Source organism: Limulus polyphemus, unplaced genomic scaffold (assembly GCF_000517525.1).
Source record: "Limulus polyphemus unplaced genomic scaffold, Limulus_polyphemus-2.1.2 Scaffold417, whole genome shotgun sequence".
In the NCBI taxonomy this organism is placed as follows: domain Eukaryota; kingdom Metazoa; phylum Arthropoda; class Merostomata; order Xiphosura; family Limulidae; genus Limulus; species Limulus polyphemus.
The window spans coordinates 120035-128418 of NW_013666027.1; positions in this window are offsets into that span (position 1 = coordinate 120035).

An 8384-nucleotide genomic window follows, 5' to 3' on the forward strand; every position below is an offset into this window, starting at 1 on the left:
GCTATTTTGAGATCTTACATAAAACTATACTATATTACATTGTAACTAAGTCTGAATTATTTTGAGTAGTAATTGTTTCCTGGGGCTCAAGACCCGCATCTTTTCGGTAGCTAGCGATACTCTTATACATTTACATGCGTACAGATATAAGAAAGTTTCTGTGCTTTGCCTAAACATTCAACAATATACAACTGTCTAAAGAAAAGAGCAAAGTGGTGTTTCGTTAAGTGTACCTCTATTATAGGTGATGGCGCGTGTGTGTCAGGAAACGCGCTTTCCTGTAGACCTGAAACTTACGTTCTGGTAACGAACGGGACATCCGGTCTACTGGAGGAAACAAAACAAAGCTAAGTCAACCCGGTACTGTTTATCTGATGTTCTTATGCTGTGGAACGTGGAGAGAGAAGTAATGACTGGAAAAGGAAAGGAAAAGAAGGGGAGGGATTTATAACAAGAAGAATTATACGAGTTGAGCCCCACATTTGTTTTATATATCACAGCTGTTTAAGTAAGGGGATTAGACGAGGTAGGTAGGAGAGAAAGAGAGGTCCACTTCTTCACTTTCATTCCCCCTCTTCTGTTTATATATATATATATATATATGGTTATTATTCCAGTTGCACGCTTTACTGATAGCTCTTTACTCTAGGGATTCAACCTTCAAACCTACCAATCCCCTTCTCAGTTCCCACCTTCAAATGAACAGCTCTTAATTTATCTCTATGTGCAAGACTGCAAGACACATACGTCTGCAGGAAATTAGTTGCAACCAGAAGAAGGAAATATATTCGTTTACAGAATGTAACTGGCAAGTTGATGGTAATCAACATTTTCCATTGAGTTACATTAATTCAAAATTCTTGAAGCAACTCATTCTTATTTCACACAATTACCACCAGGTCGCGCTCTCTAAGAATTTAGTGACAAATGAATAATTTCTCTTACCTTGTTACTAATAACAACGAAACATTACGCCATCTTTTATCGCACGAAGTAACGTTTGCTGTGTTACAAAAAGATAATTAAAAACAATGGAGGAAATATATTTTTTATTATTTTATTTCAGAAGATCCTTTTTTCGTTCAGACGTAGAAACTAAGTAAACATTTCACGATGAGCAATACATACGCAGACAGTATACTGGGCGAGTCAGAAGTGCTGTTTTTTCCCTGCTGTTGTGAAGTGGTGTGGAATATCGAAAATTTGCTGACACAGAGTGTTCAGGGATATTAGGAGCCCTTTGTTATCTGATGATGTCGTGATATAAAGGTCAAATCAAGGTCATCCTGCCTATCTCTTGTTTGCATAGTTCTATAAATCACTATGTAGCAAAGCGAAATGTTTTCGATTTAGAAAATTATTTAAATTTATGAGAAACCCATAAGTAACGTTTCTGGGGTAATATCGTTGTGTGCCACAACGTTTGCATTGACATATTTTGTATGAGGTTGATAGTATCAGAGAGAGCACATGATTGATCTTGATTTGACCTTTGTATGATAACATTATGACGTACAGGTAGTAAATGCCAAATTCAACAAGTTAAACCAATATATATTTACGGCAGCGTTTGATTGGTCAATTTTGTACGTCGCTCAATAGACAAACATTAATTGGAATAGAATGGAAACAACTGTTATAGCTAATCAGGGAGAAAAGGAGAAATTAAAGTTTTAATCAGGCTCACGTTGTAAGATTTGAACTTGAAGTAGGTCAGTTTCAAATGACTACATTTATTTATTTCTCGAGTGTAAGTATGATATTTTCATCTAAAGAATCCTACTTAAATTTAAATAGTTTCTAAATAAATGGGATCCAGTAAGACTTCTGTCGAAAGATTTGCAGTCTCCGAGTCCACTAAATTTTTTTTGTCTTCTCACTGTCCACGCTCACACTTCCCAGGTAGACTTCCATGTTGTTTTCGTTGAACATCACTGGCATTTTTAGCTTGGCGAGTCTGAGGGCCCATGGATGAGTTTTATAACAGTTCGTGGAAAGCCACCTGTTGATTTTAACAACAGTTCGGTGATTAAACAAATGGTGAATAAAGTAACGCACTGAATTTTCCTAGCCACAATAAGGGTCGGGTTTTACCAAGTGGTTAGAGCATCAGGCTACGTATTGGAAGGTTCGAGGTTCGAGTCGCGATATGCTGCTGCGTATGTTCTGCACTTTAAACTGTGGGGGCGCTAAAATTATGATCGCAAATCTTATTATTCGGTTATGAGTAGTCGCGTAAGCGGCGAGTGTCGATGAATGGTTGCATTCCCTCTCTGGTTAGCAGTTAAAAATTAGGGATGGTAGTATTTGAACCCTAAGGTTATCTGACCTGGCCATCAAGCTCATGTGTTGCATAAGATACCATTAAGGTACCAATACCAAGCCATAACACCAACAAGCGTGTGTGTGTGTGTCTATATATACGAAGACCTAAAAAATAAAATGGATCATTTAAAATCCAATATCAGTTAAATTCAAACTTGTTGGTAGGTCGGATTATATGTAGGAACCTTCAACCTAGAGGTGTATTATCCAGTCACAAAATAGGCTAAAAAAGTCGAATAACAAGGAAAACAATTCATTTCTGTTATACTTATTTTAGTATTTCTGTAATATACATAATCTTACTGTATATATTTGAATAAAACAAACCCCAACTGGTAATAAGTCCTTCCTCATTGAATTTGCAAGTAAATACAATGACGCACAAACGCGTACGATTTATAAAGGTCAGAAGATACTACAAACAGCTAGTAGGAGTCAAGATCCAACTAAATAAAGGACACCCTGGTGGACATTATCAATGATGATATAATTGTCCGAGACTTTTCACCTCACCCTATATTGTTGGTCCAACTCCTTAAAATTAATCAGATCTTACTCTTTGTAAGCTTTAAAAGATATTGTGGCTTTTAATCACTACACAAGGCCTTAATTATAGAATTTAGGTCAGCACATACACTGTGCGCAGAAAGCTCCATGCTGATGGACTTCACGGACAAGCTTTAGCTATAAACGTAAAGCCTAGACTCTCATGGTGAGTTTTGTTTGAGCATAAAAGTCGGGCTGAAAGAATAATGTAAAACAAATCATGGGAAACAATGGATCAACATACTCGTTCTTTTCCTATAGATGGATAGGCTTAGGTTTGGCTGCGTTATCTCATCCGTGGAAAGCGGTTTGAGGTAATGTCAGTGTATGGATCTATTTGGCTGGTTTGGACTTGGTCTATCAGTAAAAGATATGAGAGCCATGAATACCTTGTCACTGTAATCTAGGAAACGCTACATTGCTTCCATTTCACAATTCTATAAGGCAAGATTATATCTGTTTCACCATAATAATAATACATTATGGGATATCATATGCCATGACTGGTAGTGATTAGAGTCAAACAATGTTAAAAATATGCTTTAGCTAAACATACCCCGAAATCTAGCTAAATTTAGTACTATTTGAGAAAAGTGATTAGTCCCAAAGACGTATAATCATGATTGGTGGAAAGTGTTAGCAATAGAATAGTGCCAAAGGTGAGTTCTCACCCTATCAAAATGGGGTCATGATGGCGAAACAGATTTTTTCCCCCTTTTTCTAAGGGTATGCTGCCCCATTACTTTTGGAAATATATAGTGTACACGTTTTAGTATATTTCCACCTAAATTCATCCGTACGTTTTGCAGACCATAATAATAATGCACCACCAATAAAACCTCCAGTGATGGCGAGTGTCAAAGCAATAATGATACACCCAAAAAACATTTTAAAAAGTTGAACTTGTCTTGATGGCATAACTCAGTTAGTGTTCCTAAGCTGTTATTGTTTTACGAATCAGTTGGTGTTACTCTTGTTGGCAGTCATTTATATTAAATATTAAAAACTTTAACTCACTGACTTTGAAAACTAGTAAACGACGAACCATTTTCTATAATATAATCACAGATGAAACTTAAAAACTCGAATTCATTAACTCCTGTTAGCATAGTTTGTGGGAAGCACAATATCAGCACTATCGATGTACTTACAAAAATGCTAAAATGTGTAACATTAGAAATACAAGTTCAATTATTGTATAAAATGTAAACTAAAGTTTTATCCATCAACAACGTGAAACGTATTTCATAGAAATACACAGAACACGACGAGACAGAAGAGTGAAAAGTATAGAAACTGAAGGTTTGAAAGAAGAGCAAAAGATATAGAAAAAAATTGACTTTGCAAATCAACAATTCATTATGCTCCCTTTCTACGTATGTCCAATCAGCTTTGTCCATACGAATCCTATCATAACTTAACCTATGGCTAACAAGGGACCACTTTGTACTCGTACACCCACTCTTGGGAAAAATAAAAATCTAAAACTACCTTTTATGTTTCGATTCCCCTCTTTAAACTCCTGGAAAGTGCTGGCCTCCACCACTGTCCCATAGTGAGCACAGTACGCTTTATGCTTAACTACAAACAAACCATTATTGTCACAAGTCAATCACCCTGTTAGAAAAAGAAAACTGGAACCGAATCTGTATTATTCAAATATTAAACTTGTGTCCTCTCATCCTATTACCTTCAGTATATAGTTTAAAAAAATCTGAGGCTTCTATTCTATGAACACCCGAACAGTATTGTAAACTTCAATAAGCTCGCCTCTTACCCTTCTTTTCTCACGATAAAACAAGTTAAGAGATCTTAACCTGTCCTCTTCCGCTCATTGAGACATTCCAGTAGCTCTCGTTTGAACTCTGTCCAATAAATCAATATCCTTTCTTAGATAAGGAGACAAAAAATGTAAATAGCATTACGTGTGAAGACTAACTAATGATTTGTACAGATAAATTATTACCTCTTTTGACATGAAATCATGTCTAAAACCAAAATTTATATTAGCTTTCCTAGAAGCAACAGAGCACTGCTTCGATAACTTGAATGGTGTATTCACCACCATACAAAGATCATTTTCATCAGTCATACTATTAAGTTACTTCCCATCTACATTAAACGTGTGATCCAAATTATGATAGCACAAATGCATTACCTTGCACTTAAGGATAATTTACAAAATATTTATACAACTTGCCATTTTTAGCATCCTCAAAGCAGCGAAAAACCTCCAAGAGTTTAGTGTAATTAGAAAACAACTTTACTAATTTAATAATTATGGCCATATCATTCCCATTCATGTAAATAAGAAAGAGCAAAAATAATACCACTGATCCCTGAGGTACTCCACAAGTAACAAAAGTCCATTTTTACCGGACTCCATTCAAGAAAACCTTGTGCTATCTCCAATACCAACCCTGTAATCAATCCTATTAACTAGTCTTTCCCTACATAGCTAATCTTCGTATAGTATCTTGTCAAAAGCTTTTTGGAGACCTAAGTACACCAAGTTCTCATACTTTCCTCTATCCAGACATCAAGTAACGTGTGAAAATGGAAAAAAAGCTAACATACTTCCCTTTGGTGAATCCACATTAAATGATATTTATGATATATTTCTTTAAACGATCTTGTAAAGCTTCTTCAATCAAATTATAGGTTTTTTTCTTTTCGACTAAAGAAATATAAATAACTGACATATAAATTACAGGACAACTCTTATCATACTATTTTAAATAAGGAACCTGCACACCAGGAATAAAAGACAAAGCTCCGAATATCTGATCTTTGACCTTATTTAAAACTCCGGGAAAAAACCTTCTCTGGTCCTGGTTCTTAATTTCTCATTATTTCTACTTACCAACAAGAGATTGCAAGTTAAAGTTTCAATTGTTTTTAATTGTGGAGAGATTAAATTTTCTGTTATTTTGTTTAAACACAATATCGAAACCCTTCACACTTACTGTTCATTCATATTCACTATCCAGGTGTAAGTGGAGGTAAATAATTACGGTGAGTCTCATATTTTATATTTTAAAAACAGTTTCCACCTTTTAGAACTAAAGAGACTATGTATTCAGTGTAAAAGCTTTTCGTATAATGTTTTAAGAAATAGCTAAGAACTTGGTGATTCTTTGAATTAAAAAAAAACAAATGAAACTTGAATTTAATATTTATCACTAAGCGATTAATACCTACATTGTTCAGGCTAATTCGATTATTTTCCATAAAATTCTTAAGGTCAGAAATATTATTAGTATCTTCTCTTAACCATCTAATAGTCTTGAAAAATCAATTTAGTATCAGCATCCTTTAAGGATCAAATCCTCATTCTAACATTTTGTTTAACTTTAACAAACTTGAAATGTCCTTGTTAATAGTTTTAACATTATCAGCCACCTGTTTCTCATAAGCACTTTTGGATTTCCTAATTTCTTTTTGAGCCTGATCCCTAGCTTTATTATAGTTCTGTAAATCATCCAACCTGTCAATGAAAATTTCTTAAAGTTGTGGCATTTATCATTAATTTTCTCTATTACGTCTTTAGTGAGCCAGTTAGGTTTGATCTTACCCATTATCCTTTTCATCTTTTTAGGAATGTGCCTATTTGAAATTAAAAGCAATTTGTTAAACAAAAATCATAAAATATGTCCCACATTACCTTTTAAGTTATTGGCCCAATTTTCTTGGGATAAATCTTGTCTCATGACCTCAAAGTTTGACTTGTGAAAATTAGGAACTACAATTTCATTTCGTTTTATCTCAATACGTAACAAAAAAAGACGACAACTAATTATAACTTCTAATATTGTCCCCTATTTAACTCTTGCAATCATATCCTCATTCGTAGTTAATAATAAATGTAACATGGTCTCTCACTTGGGTGACTGTATGATCATTCAGTATAGAAAACCCCTGAAACGCTTCCAAAAATCTCTTTACCTCGCTATTGGACTCCATATAACCCCAATAAATTTGCCTAAAATTGGTCTCTCATAATTATTGCATCAATATTCTTATTAGTACGCAAACCTGTACTTATTATACAATTTATTATTTATATTTTCTATCTGATCAGGTGGCGTACAAAAACTTTCAATTAAATTTTTTCTTCCCTTGAAACCTCCGATAGTAAGCTATTTATATTCAACCTCTTGATTCCTTATATAAAGAACAACCTCACTCCCTCTTATAAAAACTCTATGACTGTTAAATAAACTATAACTTGTAAGTTATAAGTTATTCCATAAATAGAAGGTCTTCGGTCACATTTTTCATTTTCACAACTACTTTCCTACAATTCATACGCTTGTAACTTACTTGATAATTTATCACAATAATATGCGTAGAACATCTGTCTTTAATGACTTCTAAGTAAGTTAAGATAATTAAAAATGGTAGCAAGAGTTGTGTCCTGTTTAGTATTAACCTACAATAACAGCAGTCAAAGCCAAATGAGATTTCTGTCTAGTGAGTGTCACACATGGCCTGACTCTCATCTTCAGTTTACATAATGAAGCCAAATAAGTGTTTTCTACATTACGATGGATAAACACTCGCTGTATATTTTCCTTATAAGGATTTAGTAAATGTTTTGTATGTTGAAAACCGCGATTGAAGAAACTCTAAAGATACGTATAAAACATAACCATCTTTGAATGATGAGGAAACTGAGAAGATGCATGCTCTTTCTAAAATAAATGGAAGTAAAAACTTGCTTATGTAGTCCTAGTGCGAGGTTGGTGGCTAGCTTAGAAACATCGTGCTAACATTTCTAAACCTATGATTATAATTGAATACGTGTCTTGATTAATTAGACATTCTAAGAGGAATATATGTTGTTGTTTGTTTTCAAGAGGGATTAATCTAAGATGTACCTCCAATACACAATCTTAACAAAGGCGTGTTCAAGCACTCAATCCATAAGAATCCCGAAGAACACTTCAAACACTGGACATAAGAACACTTAATTTATATCAGGTTCTCAGTCTTTATTAGTTACTGTAAAAAAAACAACAACAACAAAAAACGTGAAGTCCTTGAAGCAAGCCAGCCCTTAAACGTTGATTTCCATTGCTTAAACCGTTGAACTTGTAAAAATCTTAAAACTCTTAGAACTTTGGCTAATTGTCTCAGTCTTCTGTCATATTTTTCATTTTATCTTTTCATAACAAATACTTCCCTAGAATTCAAACGCTTGTAACTTCTTTGATAATTTGTTACAATAATATGCATATAACATTTGTCTTTAATGGCTTATAAATAATTTAAGATAATTAAATACATGATATAATCATTGTTCGACTAGTTTGATGGCTTAATAATAATAACAATACTTTTACAATAAAGAATTAGCTACGTTATATCAAAAACATTTAAGTCCCATTGGTTCACTGTATAACTATCTTCCCTAAGTAATATATTCAACATGGAGTACAGAGTATATAAACTACTACACAGTATTATTCCACAGACCAAGGCCAACTACACCTATCCCACCCCACGAGTTG